We start from the raw sequence: 23,897 nt of genomic DNA, 5'->3' as shown, positions 1-23,897 counted from the left end.
TTCCGCAAAGGGAGCTTTATAAAGGTTGTGATAAGAGTGGCCAAAGTTTCTTAAAGATTAACTGGCATTCTTTAAAAGGGCATTAGTTTTTTTTTTTTATGCAGGTGTTTGGAGAACTCAGGACTGGGTGTCCATCAGAATATTTTGCCTGTCTGTAGATTCCCTTAAGACACACTGCTGACATCGTGGTCTCCTTTCTCAGATTCCTCTCTCTCTCTCTCTCTCACTTTCTCTCCTTCCCTCCCTCCCTCCCTCCCTCCCTCCCCCCCTCCTTTCCCGTTCCTCCCTCCCTCCGCCCAATCTCTCCCAATCTCTTTCTTTCTCTCTTCAGTTCCTTCAGGTAAATCCTACTCCGACTTGTACCAACTTGTTTTTGACTGACAGTGCACAGCGAGAGCGTTTTCTCCATTCTGAGAGAACCTGAAGACCTAGGCTTCCCAAGGCGACCTGCGTGGAGGACTCATCTCCTCGCCTTTTCATAACCTCGCATCTAGCCAGGCGCCTGCATTCACCAGTCCTCGCAGGTAAGAGGCACAGGCTTAGGTCAATTCTGCAACATGCTGCTCGCTGGAGGGATTTCTGAAAAACTTTCCTTCCAAAGGTAATGAAAATGTTGCGATTCTTTTGAAACTGACTTAAATCCTTCAAGACTTCCAGACTTATCTGGGGGAATTTACAAGTGCTGTTTGCCTGTGGAAAACGGGTTTTTACTTAATGATGGGGCAAGAAAAAAAAAAGGCTTTATTCATGCCTGTAAAACAATAACCAGATGTTGTCTTGTTTGCTGTGGGTGTAAATGATCTAGATGGAGGGAGAAGAATTACTCTGTTTGCAAGTGTTTTTTTCTCCTAGTGTCTGTGAGAGCAAGTTTGTTATTGATTTTTAGTGATTACATGGGTTTTTTGCGTCGTTCTTCAGCAGTTATTTTCCTTAGTCGGCGGAGAAATCAGTTTAGCTTGGCGTAAGGCGAAACCTCGCCGGAAAATTTTAAAATCTGTTACCTATCCTTATAAGAAAAAAGTAATGTAAGTTTTCTGTGGTAGGTATAAGGAATGTAAACAATTCTGACTTTGGAAACATTAGGAACCTGGTTCACAACCCATGGCTAATGCGTTTTATAACCTGTGTATAATTTCATGGGGGTCTAGACGGTTCTCAGCTAATCAATGTTATACTGGGTGAAATTTCCACATTGTTCCTGTGAAGCTAGTTTTTTTTATCTCCTCTGCACTTCCGCATTGAGTTGCCTGAAGGAAATAAGAATGTACTGTTCAACAGAAATCTCTTGACCTCATGATTTCTTTAAGTCGCAGGTTAGGAAACTTACAACAAATGCGATGTTCAACTTGGCAAAATTAAAGACCAAAATTAGTCCTACTCAATTCAAATCTTTAGATTTATTTCTTCTCATCAGAAAATATCTTAATCTTTTTGTTTGTTTGTTTATCCAAAGGAAGGATTTTGAAAAAAATATTACAAGTGATTCTTGAAGTTCTTTTTTTGAAACCTCAAAATCACACTCACACACACACAACTGCTAATCCTAGATCCTATTCCATTCTGTCCTCTCTCATAAATGTTAAAATAAATATGTAATGATCTACGATAGCCTTAGGTGATAAATTCTTTCAATTTAAAATTGTCCTAAAAATCAAAAGAGAAGAGTCAAATAAAACTATCATGCATTTTTAAATGCCATCATTTTATGACAACCAAGTGCTTACCTTACACACATCTGCCCTCAGAACTGTTTTCCCCAGGTTTTTTTTTTTTTTTTTTAGCAGTTTTCTTCCTTCCCTAGTGATAAATACAGTAAATGGCCAGGCAGGGAGCAACCCAGAGGTCATATGACTGGTCTTTGCAAACGTCTGGAGAGTAGAAGAGTTTCACCAAATCACCAGTCATCTCAGAAACACTAATCAAATAACGGGGCTGACAGGTCCTCACTGAATTAAGTAAATGCCTAAGTAGTTTGGGGGTTTTCTAGAAATAGACTTAGCTGAATTTGGCGATTCTGGTTGCTTAAGGAAAACACATTTTTAAAAACTCCTCCCACACTCTCATCACTCCTTCCTCTCATCAACCGTTGTGGTCATTTTACGGAAAGTGCTATTTCCCCAATTTCCTCTCCTGACACTTAGAACCAGTGTAGACAGCCCCATGTTTGGGGGAAAAGAGACAGAGTGAGACCCCAGGCTTCCCATGCCCACGGTCCCGAAGAGCTGAGAGAAGCAGGTCTGCTGGATCCTTCTACTCTCGCTCTGCCCTTGTGTGAAGGAAATCTTAAAAGGGCTGAACTTTCTGGTTTGTGTGTGTGTGTGTGTGTGTAATTATGTACCTGAATGACAACGTGCTTTGTACAAGAAGAGCCACCAATGTGTGGCTTTAGGCATCAAAGACAAACATTTTCGGACTTAATCACTAAATGTCAAGCATTTGAAATCTCCTTTCCTGCCACACCCCCTCTCATCTGTCAGAGACGCGGGGCAGCCCACTGACTTCCTTCCTGACTCTGCTTCAGAGTCCAGAGATGTTTGTGGAGAGTATTTGCCTGGTGGACGCATCAGAATCTTAGGACCAGCGCAGGAGTCTGCAGAATGAACCGTAAGCATGCTGGAGCTGCTGATGACAAGTCCCTGGGAAGGCTTGTTTAAGGCATATAAAGCTCCCTAGTCATGCCTTTCAGCCTTTACTCTGTAAGGAATTCAGCTACCGTCTTCTCCCCTGCAACCATTCAAGCACTTCACGCCAGAGTAAATCAGGTATCTCCAATTGTGCTGTTTCAATTCTTCTTTTAAGTAAAAAGAATTCTGCTCCAAAAATAGTCAGAAAGCTATGGCCAGAGTTAATGTTAGCTTTCATGCTCGCAAAGAAGAGTGTGTTGCTTATTAAAGGGTAAGTGAAAGACGCATATCAGACAGGGATGATTCTTTATTCTCCTCTCTCCTGCCCTTCACCTTCATCTTGTAGACGCACCTTGGGAGTGGGGCTTGGGTGCAACTGGTGTGGCCGGGCTGGGTACGGGGAGAACAGCGGAGCAAAGCGATCCAAGGTGGGTGTGGGGGGGGGGAGCTTGCTCTGTGCCCCTCAAGGATGCAGTGCCATGGAAGGGGGCGGATCTGACCCCAAACACCTGGCTCTTTCCTGCCGCTCAGGTGGCCTCCTGCTGCCAGTTTTACAGACAGAGAAAGCACTGTGTGGCCAGAAAGAGCAGCTCCAGAAGTGCCAAACCTTCCCACAGCTAAAGGAACTAAGGGCAGCCCACCTTCCCCACCTTGAAATGGAGAATTGAGAGAAGAGAAAATAACTTAAAATCTGAAAGCGAAGGTTCTGGGAAAGAAGTTTTATTTGCTAAGCATTACTTTGTTAAGATAAAAGGGAAAAAAAAATGAGCATATAGACGTTCCTGGTAAAAGACAAAGCAAGAAAGACGAATCTGAAAATCTGCCCTCCCTGCAAAATGCTCCTTGGGCTAATGCAGACAGCAACGTGGGCACCTCTGCTCACAACGCAGCTGAGTCCACGTAGAAATTCCCACTGTATTCCCAGGGCTTTTTAACTAAAAACATTTCTGCTTTTCTCATAAACAAAGGTCAGAGCTTGTGAGGGGTCTGTACACCTGCCTTCCCTTCATTTGGTACCATGACTTATCTGGTGAAAGGATTCATAAGCCAATAGTCACTGCAACCCAATTGGACTTTAGAAATTCACACCTGGCCTAATTCCAGAAGAGTCTGTGGTCCCACACCTAAAATTCCATAACACAGAATTCCAGATATTTCAGTCCTATCGGAAGATGAACTAGGGTTGCCTGACCAGGCTCACAGAATCAGAAGATACACAAGAAGGACAAAACACACTTGTCCGTAGGAACACACCTGTCCATGGGAAACAGTGAAGTAGAAGAGCAGGCCTGTGTTACCTGGGGGTGAGGACCCAGAGGAGCTGTTGAAAGGAATTAGCAATAGAATAAGCACGGTTTTGTTTTGTTCTTCCGCATGACCCCACAGCTCAGATTCAGAGCAATCTAGAAGTGTATTGATCCACATTAAACAAGGCAAGCAGTTCCTTCCATGGTGGCCTGATCTGTAGTCACATGGCTGCATTGGCTACTTAGGCTCCCATTCGGGGTTCCGAGTTCAGGGAAGTGACATCCATGGCCTGACTGTGACCCTGGGATTACAAATCACTCTAACCCTCAGTCACTGTCAGGGCCATCGGAATGAATACAAAAGAGGTGGCTCGGAGGAGGAACTCTGCAGAAAAGGATCCAGTTCTCAGGGCCCAGGTTTGGGTTTGGGTTTCAATCCACATCCTGTTTCAGCCGAAGTTGCCCTGCTGTGGGGCTGATGACTATGAACTTCTTGTGAGTTTTCTCCAGTGCCGGGACCAGAGGCTGATCAAGATTCTATGGAGCTTGAAGATTATACAATTTTGAGAGCCCTCTTTAAGGAAAAGGAATGCAAAATTATGACTGTAAAATTAGGTACAAAGCTTTGGAGAAGGCTGGTACAAGGGAGGAGCCCTGAAGCTTGCATTTCATTAGCTTCATGACAAATCCACTCTGTGTCCTACGTCATAAAGGCCCAATACTTGTTTCCTGCAGGAATGGTTGAATTAATTTATGTAAATTTTAGCTGCTGGTTGCCCTCTAAGTAACTCTGAAAACTGATAAGTGAAAATACCAAATAATTGTGCTTATATACATCTAATGATTGGTGATATATGGAAGGCTGATGTGGGTGATACCTAGAACATTTCTCATTTCACTGGCACAATGCTGTGAAATGTAGATCCTTGTACTGTGGTCAAAAACGTTAGGTTATAACTACCCAGTGGTAAGATGCTAATGGTAAGATGCTATCAAAACTCCTACAGCTGAGTATGTGGGAATTGAAATTCATGGTGCGCTTTTTCCATTTGAAAAGTCCTCAAGTTAAAAACGGAAGAACTTCGCGCTAGTCGTGGGCCTAGAACCTAGAAAGATATTAAAGGCATCAAGAACACACTTCTCTTTTAATAGGCTTGAGGCCTTGCCCAGCGAAATATCTATGTGTCTGGCAAGGGACAGCCTCTTCTATTTCTATGAGTGCTGTTTCCAGCTCCAATCGCAGTTATCAGTATCATTTCTCAGTATGAATGCTGGCTAAACCCATGCCTGCCAGGCCAAATAATGCTCTCACTCAGTGAATTTTACGTCTTCAAATATTGCAGATTGGTATCTTGCTCATCCTAGTCTCCTGCCAAAGAATGCAAGGTTGGCTCCCCGAATGAATCTGGCTTTCTTACTTCCTGAGTTACCCCTTTGTCTAGCCCTAACTTCCAAGAACACATTTGAGAAGCCTATCATTTGTTTTGAAATATCATGAAATTTGACATCATCACTACTTTTCCTACAAATCCTATCCCCACATACCTGCTACAAGTTAAAAATATATACATATGAGCCCAGGAGCACCTGGCTCCTTTATTATTAAGAATTCTCTAAATACTGAGGAATGAGAACCTGCCCTGTCCTCGTCCTATTTTCAAAAGTCCATGGAAAGAATTTACGTATAAACCAATAGTGAGCTACATCACGTGCAGACATATATATGCAACTAACAAAGGCAGCGAGCGTGGATATGTATTTAGCCATAACGTTAATGATGACACTAACTGTGTAGGTATAGAGGAATTTATTCCAACGCCAACAGTGTCACAGTACAATGCTGCTTTATTTTCAACATCTTGTCTTGTTTAGTAAATTTCAAATCTATAATTTACACTTAAGGTCCATAGTAAAGATTAAGTGTACAAAAAATTGCCCTCTAAGCAGTGTTGCCATGGTGACAATGATCTTAGCATCACCCTTTAACAAAGGAGGTGGGTATCATATTCATGTGACTCCATTATCGTCCACACGGATGTCATGATAATCTGATCAAGGAACACTCAGGGTTTCACCTCTTAGCACCACAACCCACCTGATCCCTATTGGCATGGGGAGGTGAGGGGACTGAGGGGTCCACTCCAGTGCCTTCATGACTCAATCTCTTGGGAACTGGGGGAAGACTCCTTGGAAGCTGGCCCTCTACTTCTTGTCTTAGGGGTCTAGGGGCAGGAGCAATCCCCTAGCCAGAAGGGTGAAGGAAGCATCCCAAAACACAATCAAGTTTGACAGTAAAGCAGCATCTCTCCTGGGAAGTTCTGCTGGCCAGCAAGTGGTCCTGAGGAGAGTTCTGTGTAATTCTTGGCCTACAGGAGATAAGAAGGTCTATACTCTGATAGGTTTGGGAAATCTGTCATAGTCTAGAACTCCCTCTTAGAATGTGCCAGTTATCATTACCATATTAAAAAGTCTAAGAAATCCAGCAGCAAAGGCATCCTTTAACTTTGAATCCCAAGTTGTTTAAACCATGTTGGACTACAAAACTGTCTGCCACCTCCTTCCACCTCCTTGTAACTATTATTCACTCCTCTGACTAATACTTCACGCAACCCCATGGAGGACACTTTTGCAGGCTCTGATTGGAAAGTTTTCACATACTCCAAGAAAAGAACGTGTTACAAGTTTCATACTCCACTTGGCTGTGAGTTGTACTTTTGGGACCTGTAGGTGACTGGCCAGCCTTTGGGATTACAAAGTGGCCACCCACAGTCAGCTGCAAATAATTTATTTCCTTTTTGTCTCTTTGTTTCTTTATGTACATCTTATTCCCAAAAGGATTCAGGTGAATTTACAAAGATACATCCACATACCCTCACACAAATACAATACTAATTAAAAGTAGATGGAAAAGAAAAATAAGAGTAAGCCTCAAAGAAGTAATTTGATGAAATCATTTACTTATATGAGTTTTAACCTATTTTTAAAAACCACAAATTAATGTACCCTGACCCACAGCAGTGGAATCTTGTTTGTGACTTTAGAATTCAATGTATATTTTAAAATATGCTTCATATTTGACCCTGGAAATCAATTAGGCACTCCTTGAATCTAGTTTTATGTGCACCATATTTTATAATTCTTTTAAAAGACAATGTTAATTCTGCCTCTCGAGATCTTTTTCTTTTTTTCGTTTTCTCACTATTTCTATAATTTAATTGTCTGTAAGTGAGGTTATAAACTTTCTCCATCAGGATGTAGCTGGTTCATCCCACTTGGTCCTACTTTGCAATCGCCTGTCTACTTGTGTCTCGCCCCTACTGGGTTGTAAGCTTAATGTCCACGGAGATTTTACCTGATTCTTCCTCTGTGCTCCCAGAGCTTGGCCCAAATAATTCCTTAGGCAATGCTTGTTGAATCAACATGCATTGACACCGAGGCAAAATTTCTGCTGTAATTACATCTTCAGTTGAACCGTGACCTACATCCGTCCCATCCTGTAAACATAGAGCACAGGACTTTGTATCTGAAGTGTTTTGAAAATACATGTATCTGAAAACTCCTGACTAGTGCATTTTCTCCCTTTGATGACCATTACAAAGTGATAGACTGGCTGTTAGAATCACTGAAAGGGGGCTATTAAGGAGAGAGACATATTTGTATGAGTGAGAAGAAACAGGCCACCAAGTCACAATGTAGTAGTTGTGTGAGCCCCACGGAGGGAAAATAGGAAACACGCAGAGTATTTTGGAAAGAGGAAAATGGAAATGAAACAGAAAAAGTAAATGCAGAGCCAGCAGGGTTTGGTGTGGCCTGAAAGTTTGATCCTAGAGAAGAAAATAAAGGAAAGAAAGGAATGAAAGAATCTACTGCAGTCTTGGGGAGGAAAGGGTGATTTGATCCATGGCGTGACCCATCCAGGAGACAAGGGAATTCACATCATTTCAGTCTCCCTCAAATGCTGTGCTTAGATACAGCCTGTGTTAGCATACCTGCGGCAATGAGGGTATTTGTCTCGCAATGTGTTTTAAATTTTAAGATGAAGAGAATTTTCTAAGATTTGCCCATTTTAAAGATGAAATATTATAGGACTAAAACTTATAAGAGCCACTTTTCTGTGATTACAATCAAATGCATTTCATTCCGACTAGGAGTAGTGGATGCCAGTACATGGTGTTTCAGAGTCTGAGGCTGCATGAGGGTTGTATAGTTAAACATACATTTTACAATTATGGATTTTAACTTGTCTAGTCCAGTATCCTGGGAATGGTCTTTTAACTAGCCTTTTTTTGCATAGCACTCTGTTTTGTATTCAATATCCGAAGAAACGGTTTGTGACTTCCTAGCGCTATATTGGTCAACATGTATATTTAATGAGTTTCTTAATCAACTCAGGAATGTGGCTGGTTAGGCTCTGACACTCAGTTCTCTCTACCTGGTACACATGTGCCGGCAGCTTGCTCTGCAGGAGGCTGGAAGGCTGTGTCTCAGAAGATACAGGAGGAGAAGACTTAGTCTTTAATCTCAAGGAACTTCCATCCCACTGCTGGGAGGAGGTGTGGATGGGGATGCAGGTGGAAAAATAGTAAGAAATACTCAAAACACATGAAGGGCTGCACTGCCCGGCAGAATATGATGAGCATTACATGAGACCTTGACAAAAGCCTGAGGAGAGTCAAAGAGGGAAAGATCAGATCTCTTTGGGACAGTTGGGAAAGGTCTTGGAGAGAACCTTGGAGAATGAATAAGACTTCGAAAATCAGGATATGGGGAGGAGAAGCCATCAGGGGTCAGGAGAAAGGCAGGCACAAAGGTACACCTGAAGGGAAGGGCAGGGAGGCTTGCAGTGGGCAGAGGGTTGAGTCTGCTGCAGAGAAGGAGTCTGGGAGTCATGACAAGAAGCTAGATGACGCTGATGATGGTGGACACTGCTGAGTGCTCACCAAAGGCCAGATCATTCCAGCTGTGTCTTAATCCTCACAACCACTGCCTATCTGGGAGGCTTTCTTATTAGCGTTGTTTTAGAGATGAGGAAAGCAGAGAGCAGAGGTTCAGTATACAATCACAGGTTTCAGACGGTGTGATCCTGGGCTTTGAAGTGAGGCCTTCGGTCTCTAGAGGCCACACCCTGAAGTTTTGCTCCCTGGGAGATGAGCCTTAAGGGTAAGCTCGTTGGGAAGGGCTGTTTGGGGTTTGATAAGCAATGAGGAGTCACTGAAGGTTTTGCTTGAGCTGCACTTTTGAATATCAGCCCAGTAGTGAAGACCATGTGACTTGTCAGAAGGGTATTTTGAGAGGCTGGGCAAAGGGACTGGGGAGTTGGAGCAGAGCAGGGGAAGAAGAGAGGGAAAGAGAGACACACACACGAGATACACTAAGAAGGTAGGACCTCTGGGCTCGCACTAATTAGGCAGGAGTGAGGGAGTGTCAAGACACACAGGTGGGAGAATGAGGGCACCATTGATTGGAACCAAAAATCAGGAGAAGTAGTTGGATGCAGGGAGAACAATGTGAGTTGTGTTTTGGACGAGTCGGTTCTGAGCAGTTCTCTATGGGAGGTGAACCAGGGGACATTGGAAACGCAGATTGAATCTAAGAGGAGGCACGGGTAAAGAAATGGGGCCAGGACCGGTCGAGGGAGTAAGGTAGAGGATGCTGAGAGAGAATAAAGAGAAATAAAAGAGGATGACTAAAAGACCCTGGGGGATATAACTGGGGGCGCGAGAAGGAAGAGGGAAAGTCCACCAAGCAGAAAGAGAATGGATAATCAGGGAAGCAGACGGATGACCAAAGAGTCTTCTGACCCAGTAGCAAAAGGCAGAAGGAACTTTCTGAAGACACTGCTACTAATACCTGCCCTGACTCGCACATCAGAGAACTGGAGAAGCATGTTTGGGAACTGAAGAAGAGAAGCAGCAGAGAGTCTAAAGGTACCAGCAAGAAAAGATGTTGCAGGAGGGCTTGGTAGCCCCATCCCAATGTACTCCCCGGAAAGAAAGTCAGAGGAATTGAGAGATGATCGTTTGGCTGGCCAATCAGAGTCTCAGAGGCCGGGAGGATGGCTACTTCTACTCGTGTTAGTGACATAAGTGTCTTTTCCTCTATTCCCTGTTCTAAGTGTGGTTAATCTGCTCCCGCTCCTCTTTAAAGTCAGGCAAGTTATTCCATAAATTAACATCTATCATGATTTTAATAGTCTGTGCTTAGCTCAGAGGGTGGTTACATGTATTCCCAAAGGAAGATTCCAGCAACTCAGGCCCCTGGGAACTGGGTGAATACCTGGTCTCTGCAAGTTATGTGCTTTAGTTTCCTGAGACACTCTGGATAAACTACAAGCCCATTCTTTTTTTTTTTTTTTAATAAATGTATTTGTTTATTTATTTATTTTTGGCTGTGTTGGGTCTTCGTTGCTGCACGCGGGCTTTCTCTAGTTGCAGCGAGCAGGGGCTACTCTTCATTACAGTGCGCAGGCTTCTCATTGCGGTGGCTTCTCTTGTTGCGGAGCACGGACTCTACACGAGCTGCAGTAACTGTGGCACACAGACTCAGTAGTTATGGCTCATGGGCTCTAGAGCGCAGGCTCAGTAGTTATGGCGCACGGGCTTAGTTGCTCCGCAGTATGTGGGATCTTCCCGGACCAGGGCTCGAACCCGTGTCCCCTGCATTGGCAGGCGGATTCTTAACCACTGCACCACCAGGGAAGTCCACAAGCCCATTCTTGAATGTGTTTCCAATCAAAAGGGAAAGATAATGCAGCGTCCAAATTTTCTAGTTACTGACATGATTAAAGCAAGACTTTTCAAGTTTATTCTTTTATAAGATCGGAGACCTTTTGAATACAAACAGGATCTGACAGATAGTCTTAACGATGGAGAGAGAGAGCAGGCTGGGCCAGTTCCTTCAGAATGATTCGTTGTTGGCTTTGAATCTACAGTTTCAAGTTTGTTTTGCTGGGACTATCTTCTACTTTTTCGGTGTTGTAATGGGATTAAGCAAAACTTCAGCAAAACCTAAAATGCTATATTATAGTAGTTTTGAAAAATATGTAGGTGGATTTTTAAAAAAGTCACAGTCTTAATTTCTTAGCAAAAGTCAAATGAGTAGTCTTTTGGAAACTTCTGTCTTAAAGAATATGAATATTTGATGAGTTCTTTTTTTCAATTTATTATTGAAGTATAGTTGATAACTACAATGAGCAGCAAAAGGGTAAACATGAAGATGTAAAAGAGGACATAAAAATCATAACATTTGGGGGAGGGGAGTAAGAAAATGTAGATTTTTTTTTTTTTTCCCAGAATGTGTTTGGTAAGAGTTCCTGAAGCCCTAGAGAAAAAAAATTGGGAGAGGAATGAGAAAAGCCTCAAGGTAGATAACAGTGGAAACTTGACAAACAGAGGGCTATCTGTGAAGAGGGGCAGGTTGGTCTCAGGAAAAGACTTTGGACTTGGGAGCTGACATTCCTGGATGTGAATTTCAGGTGTGCGGGCTCCCATGGGTGAGATGCACCGACCATCAGAGCCTCAGTGTGTACTGTAGGGTGTATGGGAAGCAATCAACAGATGTTGGTTCTTTCTCTCCCCACTCCGGTCGCCACCCTCCCCCACTGATTCCTCACCATCACCCCCACTCCCAAGGGCAAAGCAAGGCTTTTCTTTAAGGCAGCTGGTGAAAAAATAAAGTTAAACTTGGGAGTGGAATCCCTGGATTGGAGTCTTCACTTCTGTGCTGTGTGATCCTCTGAAAGTTATCTAACTTCTTAGATTCTCATCTGTAAACTTGAAGAAATTCCTACCCGCAAGAATAAAACAGGAGTGTTCGATGAGCAGATTTTTGTAAAAGTGTGGGGAAGTCACTCCTGTTTCTATGAATCAGTAGGGAACAAATATTCTCAATATGACCCAAAACAACCCTCCTTTCTTCCCTGAGGACCTAATTCCCTTTTTATACAATTCTGCTTTTTAGAAGTTACTTTATAAAGAAACTCACAATTCCAGAGTCTAGGTTACCACCCTTACAAAATCTGCAAGCAGCTTTTTAAATATTTTTAATTTTTTAAAGGGACTATACCCCTGTAGCTACTCAAATTTTGATGAAGGAGAGTTTAGTTTTGGCAGGACTAGCTTACTGGGTTTCCCTCTAGAAAAGACTGTAGTTCTCGATGCAAATTGAATCAGAAATTACCCTTGTAATTTTTTTTTTGGTCTTTCACTCTTTTCTGTTAAAAATACATAGAAGCATTAAAAGGTAACTTTCTCCTAGGTCTTATAAGGAGAGAAGAGTGACAGAGAGAAAGACTATGAACTTGGCATACCATTGAACCATGCTCTGGAATTTGGGCGGGTCTAGGAAAAAGTACTTCAGTGGAAAGCATATATGGGTGTGGGAGAATTCCCTGTAAACTATAAATTGACTACATACTGCACAGGCTGGTGTGGAAAGAAACCACAAGTCTCCCAAATTCAGAGAAGAAGAGACAGAATCAATTTGGCATCAAGAGAACACCAGGTGCCCTTGGGAGCTGGGGATGTTTGCAATTAGTAGCAGTCTTAACTAGTTCCATGGAACCCAGTAGTCGTAAGCATCTACTGTGATGTCCTGCAGTTACCCGTTCCAGGACCTGCTTATCGTCAAGGTTCTCCATCACCTGACCTCAGTTACCCATGCTCTGTCCTTACCCACTCAGGCCCCCTGTTCTGTTGCTTCTGGTTTCATCCCATCTTGTTGCCTTTGCCTGCAAGGTCTCTTCCCTAATAATATAAATATTCAAAGTGTATATATGTATGATTTTTCAATACCTTTTTTAGAGCAGTTTTAGGTTTACAAATTGAGAGGAAGGTACAGAGGTTTCTCATACACCGTCTGCCACCACACATGCACAGACTCCCCCATTATCAACATCACTCACCAGATGGTAGAGTTTTCTTACCAAGAGTGAACCTACACTGACATCAAAAGTCCATAGTTTACCATATGGACTCACTCTTGGTGTCGAACATTCTATGGGTTTGGACAAATATGTAATGACATGTATCCATCATTACAATTCCATACAGAGTAGTTTCACTGCCCAAAAACCCTCAGTGTTTCCCTATTCATCCTTCCCTTCCTTCTTAATCCCTGGCCACCACTGATCTTTATCTGCCACCACAGTTTTGCCTTTTCCAGAATGGCATGTAGTTGGAATCATGCAGTAAGTAGCCTTTTCAGATTGGCTTCTTTCACCTAGTAAATACACTGAAGTTTTCTTAATGTCTTTTCACGACTTGGTAGCTCATTCTCGCTGTATATTTATGAGAAGACCAAGACAACACTTGACTCCTTGTTCTTTATAGTAAGAGGGTAAAAAGATTTATAAGCAAGTTAATGTTTAAGGGAGTGTGTAACTATTTTATCACCTGGGTTACATGTACTTCCATACATGCCACATGTCTTATAAAGAATTTTAAATGTAGCAGATAGGTCTCTAGCACAATTTCTTGAAGAGCCAAAGATAGTTCCTAGTGACAGCATCACTCTCGTCTCATGGAGCCCAGTCTCCCGAGGTACCAGAAATCACCAAAAGCAGCAGGAGTCTTAGCTGCAGGAACTTCCATCTTCCTAAATCTTCTCAGTGACAAAACTGGACGGGGTGTCTTCCAAGACAGATGTTCTTATAAAACTGCCATACCTGATTAAGTAAGCTGAAATTTGGAGTCTGGGCTCTCTGTGCTTTTTCTTGAAATTTCACTTCATAGAAAGTTAAAGCTTAAAGGGGTTTCAGAGAAGTGAGTGTGACCCTCTCTCCCATTACAGATGAGGACACTGAAGCCCAGGGGGTCATATGACTTGCCTGGGGTCTTGCAGCACATAGAGAAGCTGGTTCTTCTGACGGTGCTTGAGACCCCTCACCAGGGCTCCTCTTACCCCAGGAGGAACCCAAGAGGAAAAGATGAACCCCCAACTCAGGGGGATGCCAAATAACTGAACCGTCTTATAGTTTGGAAACAGATGAGAGGAGTGAATGGGAAGAAATAGAAAATCAGTTAGACATTTGCATGTTTTAAAAAGATAGAGGATTCCTGGGACTTCCCTGGCAGTCCAGTGTCTAAGACTCTGTGCTACCACTGCAGGGGCCAAGGGTTCAATCCCTGATCCGGGAACTAGGATCCAGCATGCCATGTAGTGTGGCCAAAAAAAAAAAGAAAAAAAGAAAAATAGAAGACTCCTACTTTTCCTAAACCATTGACATTTGTCAATAGTTCCTTCTCTGAACTCTCATTCCTAAGGTCGGTCCTATAAGGAAAATCTCTGGGAACTGGGCTGGGTGGCATGTTAGTATTTTTCTTATCAGAATGTGGTGAGCCCATGTACTATGCTGCTTACACTATAGAATCACCCAGGCCCTGGCTGCCGGACCTGGTCATTGTTACGATGTGCAGATTGCCCACATCCTGTCCTGAGGTCATCATGGGAACAGATTGTGCAGGGAAGAAACGTCTGTAGAAATGAATGGAGAGGTCATCGCAAACGAAGGTGCACGAGATCCAGCCAACGTCATGGGAAGTTTCTAGTGGGTTCCCATTTGTTTGTGATAATTATCCACCACAAGGGGCTGCTTGATTACCTGACATTTTAAAAACAAACCACAAAACCCGTGACTTAGTGCCACAATCAGACCCACAAGGGAAAGTGTGAAGCCCCAGGTTGGCATTGAGAGCTGCTAAACTGTGAGGCTTCCCCAGATAATTTCCCAAGGTCCCGGTACCCTTTGGGTAGAATTCAGGAGAGAGAAAGACCTTCCAGTGTCCCCTAGCACCTCTGAAGAATAAGAAAACTCTGTGTTGCCTCCCAGGCCTCTGTGGTAATTCTGCTTGGCAGTTTTTTTTGTCAAATAGCTTTAAGAAAAATCTGGAGCTATATCAGATATAATTATCTTATGATGCAAGGGGACAGTCTTTCATGCATAAAAACCAAGTCTTGTGCTAGAAAGCACTCGTGGCCCAAGGGCTCTATCCTTGGAGATGTGTGAGGGCTGCTGGGGTAGGGACAGAGGCCCCTGCTCGATGCCCAGTTTCCACCTCCGGGTGGAGGGCACATCTGGTCCACTCTCTCGGCTGTCACGTGAGCACAGAGCCTATAGGTGCAGGTTGCAAACCAGTCTCCCAGCACCTCGAGCCTCCTCCCTGCAGAGCCAGCCTCCTTCATCACTTCCCCAGATGGCTGGGATCTTCACCTGAGCTGGGCCCCAGCACCTGGACTCCAGGTAAGACCCCCCAGAGTGCTTCCTGCTAATTACCCTGGGTAGTAGAGAAGGAAGGGGAAAATAAAACACCCAGACCTCAGAGGACCAGGGAATTTCCGGAAGGTCCAACCAAAGTGATTCATCTTGACCTCAGGCATGATTTTCTTCTCTACGCTCCACTCTTTTCAATTTCAACTCATGTATATCTTACTGATTTGAAGAAAACTCCAGTGCTTAAAAACAACTAAGCACTACTCAATGACATTGTAAATAAAATAGAATATTCACTTGGTCAGAAAAACAAGCAATTAAGACTTGTACCTTATACTGTAAGACTGAAACCCGAATTTATTTGCATAAACAAAGGCCTCGGTATAAAACTAAAATGCAGTTAGTTAGGCCAAAACCTCCTTTCAATAGTAATATATTGAACATGCTTCTGTAAATAGCAATTAGCTATATTAATCCAGATGAAATTTACAAGCAAATAACTTGCAGAGTTAGTGCTGAGTTTTGACCCTTAAAGACCTTGATTTCAATGACAACATGTATAAAAACGCAGCTTTTTGGAAAAGCATGTATACTTAGGTTCATTTCTTTCAAGATCACGTATATTATTATTCACAAGTCACAATGCATATGGAAAGTGATACGATTTTTCAAGTATTAAATGATGGTAGCTCGCTAGCACCCCGTGATCATACTTTATCTTAGGCTTTCAGAATCTACCCAAGGCCTGGTTAACTCTTATTCACAAATTTTGAGAGGGATACAAAAAAGGACTTACATATAGCACAAGGAACTATATTTATTATCCTGTGATAAACCATAATGGAAAAGAATATGAAACAGAATGTATATATGTGTGTGTGTATATATATATATATATATATATATATATAACTGAATCACTTTGCTGTACAGCAGAAATTAACACAATTGTAAATCAACTATACGTCAATAAAATAAAACATTTTTAAAACGGTCCTGCAGATATTACTCTAAATTATTCTTAGCTCTGTGAGAGAAGTCACGTTTGCATAACTGTATCTAATATCCCTACCTACTCTTATCCTAATATTTGAAAAGCTCCTTCCCTTCCCCCACCCCCTGAAACCCTTTGACCAATATGTCTCCCTTTTCTCCCATTATTCACAAAGCAATTTCCCAGGCCTGCAAATATTAGAACCCATTCATCTCTAATCATCTTCTAGTCTGTCCTATCAATGTCATATCAATGACCTACCAATTACTCTGCTCAGTTACCCACGACACTTGAGATTTCTCCCACCAGTATTAAGCTGTACATTTTCACAGGGCAATTTATTTTAAACTCAAGATGATCCATAAAACTAAGGATTTGGCATACACAGATTCCTGTTTGTTCTGCAGCTGCATTTCTGAACGCTAATAGTTAAACATTAGATGTAGATGTTAAGGAAGCAAATTAACTCAGAATTTCACGTGTGCCCTCAGGTTCAGCACTGACCATGCTGGGAGAGAACTTTGAGGTCATTTTGTCCAACCCTCTCATTTTACAGATGAGGAAAACAGGACTAATTGATAGCTAGTTATACCAAATTACAGCTCTCCTGAAACAAGATAGCAGAGTTAGTAGGCTTCTTAATGTGCTCAATTACTACCTGGATTCCATGAGCTGATGAGGCTGCTGTGACCTTAAGCATTTCCATTCTGTGGTTTTCAAATGTTTACATTTCTAATGTGGTATTTGTCATCCCGAGTCCCAGGCACCTTTTACCATGGGCGGTCTTGCCAATACCTAACTCAGAACAGCCCACCTCTTCCCTCCTCAACGTGTGGTTGAACTTCTTTCTTCAACTCTTATTACTTCACCTGTGTGCTTCTCAAGAGCCAGCACAGGTTTGTTCGACATTTTTCAGCCTTGTTCCTCTTACACCAAAGGACCAAGACATCAGTCCCCAGACTAAGGACAGAGTTCCTCAAGTTTCATCCTCAACTGCTCAAAAATTTTTTATAACTTATCTTTTTTCCTCTGCCCCACAACTGGAGCAGAAGCTTCATGGAACAAGCATCTTGCCTGTACTCTTGAATCCCAGTGTCTACAAGAGTCTGGAAAATAGTAGGTGCTTGACACGTACATGTGTGATGAATGTAACCCTTGCTCTCTTAGGGAATCATTTGTCTCCCTCCAGTCTAAGACTTTGCCCCTGGGAGCATCAGTATCCCTTTGTTCACCCTCAGATCTCTGACCTCTGGATCATGTCCTCACTCTCAAAATCGTGCCTCCTTAGTTGTCCACTCTGATGAGTCTACAGAGCCGTGCCTTCTGCTGGCTGCTCCTCCTCAAGCTGCTTTGCTAGAAAGTTCTCTCTCTCTTCAGTACAGGCAGTCCCCAAGATTCTGCCCTCAGCTGCCTTCTTCTCTCGGTATTTTTTTCTTTTTTGCAAATCTCATTGACTCATAGGTGATCAACTTCTACTTCTTGGGCAGTGATCCCCAAATCTCCATTGCCAGCCCCCAATTTATTTCCTAGAGATGGACTCCTACCATCAGAGCCAGAGCCAACCTCATCGTGTTATGGTCAATACCCTCTGCTTTTCAGGCAAGGCGTCCTCTTCATCCAGGCACCAAAGCCCAGAGTCATTTCAGCTCTTGCTCTCCACCCTCCACTTCACATCTAAGAGGTGTGTGAGGATTACCTGTTGGTGAACGTAGGTGTTGATGCCCTTAAGTTCGTGTGTTGCTTAATGAATATAGCAGCCTCCTAAATAATCTCTTTACAGCTGTTCCCTCCTTCTCAATCTATCTACCAGATGAGCCTGGCTTCTTTTGGCCTGTTGAAAGACCAAACTTTCCAGTTTGATCTCCATGGCCTTTTATTTTATTTTAATTTTAAACATCTTTATTGGAGTGTAATTGCTTTACAATGGTGTGTTAGTTTCTGATTTATAACAAAGTGAATCAGCTATCCATAAACATATATCCCCCTATCTCCTCCTTCTTGTGTCTCCCTCCCACCCACCTTATCCCACCACTCTAGGTGGACACAAAGCAATGAGCTGATCTCCCTGTGCTATGTGGCTGTTTCTCACTAGCTATCTATTTTACATTTGGTAGTGTATATGTGTCCATGCCACTCTCTCACTTCATCCCAGCTTAGCTTTCCCCTTCCCTGTGTCCTCAAGTCCATTCTCTATGTCTGCATCTCTACGTCTGCATCCTGCCCCTAGGTCTTCAGAACCATTTTATTTTTAGATTCCATATATATGTGTTAGAATACGGTATTTGTTTTTCTCTTTCTGACTTACTTCACTCTGTATGACAGACTCTACGTTCATCCACCTCACTACAAATAACTCAATTTTGTTTCTCTTTATGGCTAAGCAATATTCCATTGTATATATGTGCCACATCTTCTTTATCCATTCATCTGTTGATGGACACTTAGGTTGCTTCCATGTCCTGGTTATTGTAAATAGTGTTGCAATGAACATTGTGGTACGTGACTCTTTTTGAATTATGGTTTTCTCAGGGTATATACCCAGTAATGGGATTGCTGGGTCATATGGTAGTTCTATTTTTAGTTTTTTAAGGAACCTCTATACTGTTCTCCATAGTGGCTGTATCCATTTACATTCCCACCAACAGTGCAAGAGGGTTCCCTTTTCTCCACACCCTCTCCAGCATTTATTGTTTGTAGATTTTTTGATGATGGCCATTCTGACTGGTGTGAGATGATATCTCATTGTAGTTTTGATTTGCATTTCTCTAATGATTAGTGATGTTGAGCATCCTTTCACGTGTTTGTTGGCAATCTGTATATCTTCTTTAGAAAAATATCTATTTAGGTCTTCTGCGAATTTTTGGATTGGGTTGTTTGTTCTTTTGATATTGAGCTGCATGAGCTGCCTGTATATTTTGGAGATTAATCCTTTGTCAGTTGCTTCATTTGCAAATATTTTCTCCCATTCTGAGGGTTGTCTTTTCATCTTGTTTATGGTTTCCTTTGCTGTTCAAAAGTTTTAACTTTCATTAGGTCCCATTTGTTTATATTTGTTTTTATTTCCATTTCTCTAGGAGGTGGGTCAAAAAGGATCTTGCTGTGATTTATGTCATAGAGTGTTCTACCTATGTTTTCCTATAAGAGTTTTATAGTGTCTGGCCTTACATTTAGATTTTTAACCAATTTTTAGTTTATTTTTTTGTATGGTGTTAGGGAGTGTTCTAATTTCATTCTTTTACATGTAGCTGTCCATTTTTCCCAGCACCACTTATTGAAAAGCCTGTCTTTTCTCCATTGTATATTCTTGCCTCCTTTATCAAAGATAAGGTCATCATCTGTGTGGGTTTATCTCTGAGCTTTCTATCCTGCTCCATTGATGTATATTTCTATTTTTGTGCCAGTACCATACTGTCTTGATTACTGTAGCTTTGTAGTATAGTCTGAAATCAGGGCATCTGATTCCTCCAGCTCCGTTTTTCTTTCTCAAGATTGCTTTGGGTATTCAGGGTCTTTTGTGTTTCCATACAAATTGTGAAAATTTTTGTTCTAGTTCTGTGAAAAATGCCATTTGGTCGTTTGATAGGGATTGCATTGAATCTGTAGATTGGTTTGGGTAGTAGAGTCATTTTCACAATGTTGATTCTTCCAATCCAAGAACATGGTATATCTCTCCATCTATTTGTATCATCTTTAATTACTTTCATCAGTGTCTTATAGTTTTCTGCATACAGGTCTTTTGTCTCCTTAGGTAGGTTTATTCCTAAGTATTTTATTCTTTTTGTTGCAATGGTAAATGGAGTGTTTCCTTTCTTTCTCTTTCAGATTTTTCATCATTAGCATATAGGAATGCAACAGATTTCTGTGCATTAATTTTGTATCCTGCTGCTTTACCAAATTCATTGATTAGCTCTAGTAGTTTTCTGGTAGCATCTTTAGGATTCTCTGTGTATAGTATCATGTCATCTGCAAACAGTAACAGTTTTACTTCTTTTCTGATTTGGATTCCTTTTATTTCTTTTTTGTCTCTGATTGGTGTGGCTAAAACTTCCAAAACTATGTTGAATAATAGTGGTGAGAGTGGGCAGCCTTGTCTTGTTCCTGATCTTAGTGGAAATGGTTTCAGTTTTTCACCATTGAAAATGATGTTGGCTGTGGGTCTGTCATATATAGCCTTTATTATGTCGAGGTAAGTTCCCTCTATGCCTACTTTCTGGAGAGTTTTTATCATATATAGGTGTTGCATTTTGTCAAAAGCTTTTTCTGCATCTATTGAGATTATCATATAGTTTTTATCCTTCAATTTGTTACTATGGTGTGTCACATTGATTGATTTGTGTATATTGAAGAATCCTTTCGTTCCTGGGATAAACCCCACTTGATCATGGTACATCATCCTTTTAATGTGCTGTTGGATTCTGTTTGCTAGCATTTTGTTGAGGATATTTGCATGTATATTCATCAGTGATATTGGTCTGTAGTTTTCTTTTTTTGTGACATCTTTGTCTGGTTTTGGTATCAGGGTGATGGTGGCCTCATAGAATGAGTTTGGGAGTATTACTCCCCCTGCTATATTTTGGAAGAGTTTGAGAAGGATAGTTGTTAGCTCTTCTCTAAATGTTTGATAGAATTCACGTGTGGAGCCATCTGGTCCTGGGCTTTTGTTTGTTGGAAGACTTTTAATCACAGTTTCAATTTCAGTGCTTGTGATTGGTCTGTTTATATTTTCTATTTCTTCCTGGTTCAGTCTTGGGAGGTGTGCTTTTCTAAGAATTTGTCCACGTCTTCCAAGTTGTCCATTTTATTGGCATATAGTTGCTTGTAGTAATCTCTCATGATCCTTTGTATTTCTGCAGTGTCAGCTGTTACTTCTCCATTTTCATTTCTATTGATTTGAGTCTTCTCCCTTTTTTTCTTGATGAGTCTGGCTAGTCGTTTATCAATTTTGGTTACCTTCTCAAAGATGCAGCTTTTAGTTTTATTGATGTTTGCTACTGTTTCCTTTATTTCTTTTTCATTTATTTCTGAACTGATCTTTATGATTTCTTTCCCTCTGCCAACTTTGGGGTTTCTTTTTGTTGTTGTTGTTCTTCCTCTAATGGCTTTAGGTGCAAGCTTACATTGTTTTTTTGAGATGTTTCTTGTTTCTTGAGGTAGGACTGTATTGCTATAAACTTCCCTCTTAGAATTGCTTTTGCTGCATCCCATAGGTTTTGGGTCGTCGTGTTTTCATTGTCATTTGTTTCTAGGTATTTTTTGATATCCTGTTTGATTTCTTCAGGGATCTCTTGTTTTTTTAGTGGTATATTGTTTAACCTCCATGTGTTTGTATTTTTCACAGATTATTTTCCTGTAATTGATATGTAGTCTCATAACATTGTGGTTGGAAAGATACTTGATATGATTTCAATTTTCTTAAATTTACCAAGGCTTGATTTGTGACCCAAAATATGATCTATCCTGGAGAATGTTCCATGAGCACTTGAGAAGAAAGTGTATTCTGTTGTTTTTGGATTGAATGTCCTATAAATATCAATTAAGTCCATCTTGTTCAATGTATCATTTAAAGCTTGTGTTTCCTTATTTATTTTCATTTGGGATGATCTGTCCATTGGTGAAAGTGGGGTGTTAAAGTCCCCTACTATGATTGTGTTACTGTTGATTTCCCCTTTAATGGCTGTTAGCGTTTGCCTTATGTATTGAGGTGTTCCTATGTTGGGTGCATAAATATTTTCAATTGTTATATATTCATCTTGGATCAGTGCCTTGATCATTATGTAGTATCCTTCTCTGTTTCTTGTAATAGTCTCTATTTTAAAGTCTACTTTTTCTGATATGAGAATTGCTGCTCCAGCTTTCTTTTGATTTCCATTAGCATGGAATATCTTTTTCCATTCCCTCACTTTCAGTCTGTATGTGTCTCTAGATCTGAAGTGGGTGTCTTGTAGACAGGATATATATGGGTCTTGTTTTTGTATCCATTCAGCCAGTCTATGTCTTTAGGTTGGAGCATTTAATCCATTTACATTTAAGGTAATTATTGATATATATGTTACTATTACCATTTTCTTAATTGTTTTGGGTTTGTTATTGTAGGTTTTTTCCATCTCTTGTATTTCCTGCCTAGAGAAGTTCCTTTAGCATTTACTGTAAAGCTGGTTTGGTGGTGCTGAATTCTCTTAGCTTTTGCTTGTCTGTAAAGGTTTTAATTTATCCATCAAATCTGAATGAGATCCTTGCTGGGTAGAGTAATCTTGGTTGTAGGTTTTTCCCTTTCATCACTTTAAATATGTCCTGCCACTCCCTTCTGGCTTGCAGAGTTTCTGCTGAAAGATCAGCTGTTAACCTTATGGGGATTCCCTTGTATATTATTTGTTGCTTTTCCCTTGCTGCTTTTAATATTGTTTCTTTGTATTTAATTTTTGATAGTTTGATTAACATGTGTCTTGGCGTGTTTCTCCTTGGATTTATCCTGTATGGGACTTTCTGTGCTTCCTGGAGTCGATTGACTCTTTCCTTTCCCATATTAGGGAAGTTTTCAACTATAATCTCTTCAAATATATTCTCAGTTCCCTTTTTCTTCCTCTTCTTCTTCTGGGACCCCTATAATTCGAATGTTGGTGCATATAATGTTGTCCCAGAGGTCTCTGAGACTGTCCTCAATTCTTTTCATTCCTTTTTCTTTATTCTGCTCTGTAGTAGGTTTTTCCACTATTTTATCTTCCAGGTCATTTATCCGTTCTTCTGCCTCAGTTATTCTGCTATTGATTCCTTCTAGAGAATTTTTAAGTTCATTCATTTTGCTGTTCATCATTGTTTGTTTGCTCTTTAGTTCTTCTAGGTCCTTGTTAAGCATTTCTTGTACTTTTTCCATTCTATTTGCAAGATTTTGGATCATCTTTACTATCATTACTCTGAATTCTTTTTCAGGTAGACTGCCTATTTCCTCTTCATTTGTTTGGTCTGGTGGGTTTTTACCTTGCTCCTTCATCTGCTATGTATTTCTCTGTCTTCTCACTTTGCTTACATTACTCTGTTTGGGGTCTCCTTTTCACAGGCTGCAGTTTCGTAGTTCCCATTGTTTTTGGTGTTTTCCCCCATTGGTAAGGTTGGTTCAGTGGGTTCTGTAGGGTTCCTGATGGAGGGGACTAGTGCCTGTGTTCTGGTGGATGAGGCTGGCTATTGTCTTTCTGGTGAGCAGGACTGCATCCAGTGGTGTGTTTTGGGCTGTCTGTGACCTTATTATGATTTTATGCAGCCTCTCTGCTAATGGGTGGGGTTGTGTTCCTGTCTTGCTAGTTGTTTGGCTTAGGGTGTCCAGCACTGTAGCTTGCTGGTCGTTGAGTGGAGCTTGGCCTTTACGTTGATATGGAGATCTCTGAGAGAGTTTTGCCATTTGATATTACATGGGGCTGGGAGGTCTCTGGTGGACCAATGCCCTAAACTCGGCTCTCCCACCTCAGAGGCTCAGGCCTGTCACCCAGCCAGAGCACCAAGACCCTGTCAGCCACATGGCTCAGAAGAAAAGGGAGTGAAAAAAAGAAAGAAAGAAAGAAAGAAAGAAAGAAAGAAAGAAAGAAAGAAAGAAAGAAAGAAAGAAAGAATAATATAAAGTTATTAAAATAAAAAATATGTTATTAAAATTTTTTAAATTAAAAGAGTAATAAAAGACAGAAAGAAAGAAAAAAGAGAGCAACCAATCCAAAAAACAAATCCACCAATTGTAACAAGCAGTAAAAACTATATTAAAAAAAAAACAAAAACGGACAGACAGAACCCTAGGACAAATGGTAAAAGCAAAGCTATACAGAGAAAATCACACAAAG

General features: G+C 41.2%; 1 protein-coding gene across 6 annotated transcripts in view; it reads left to right on the top strand.

Annotated features, from left to right (window-relative positions):
* The first annotated feature begins 406 nt into the window (after positions 1 to 406).
* The window catches only part of KCNJ15 (potassium inwardly rectifying channel subfamily J member 15), a 50,654-nt gene continuing 27,163 nt past the window's right edge, over positions 407 to 23,897 (top strand). For 4 of the 6 annotated variants that reach the window (XM_027096336.1, XM_027096043.1, XM_027096496.1 and 1 more), the window contains exon 1: positions 2,148 to 2,762. The gene's annotated coding sequence lies outside the window, so the exon portion shown is untranslated. Of the gene's footprint in view, positions 602 to 2,147; positions 2,763 to 23,897 lie in introns of those variants that run through there. The other 2 variants (XM_027096119.1, XM_027096201.1) reach the window with 2 other exon arrangements.

Source organism: Aethalodelphis obliquidens, unplaced genomic scaffold (assembly GCF_003676395.1).
Source record: "Aethalodelphis obliquidens isolate GAN/ISIS:26980383/991018 unplaced genomic scaffold, ASM367639v1 scaffold1, whole genome shotgun sequence".
Lineage (NCBI taxonomy): Eukaryota > Metazoa > Chordata > Mammalia > Artiodactyla > Delphinidae > Aethalodelphis > Aethalodelphis obliquidens.
Note: the sequence above shows the minus strand (reverse complement) of the source record. Positions and strands in the feature narration are given on the sequence as shown.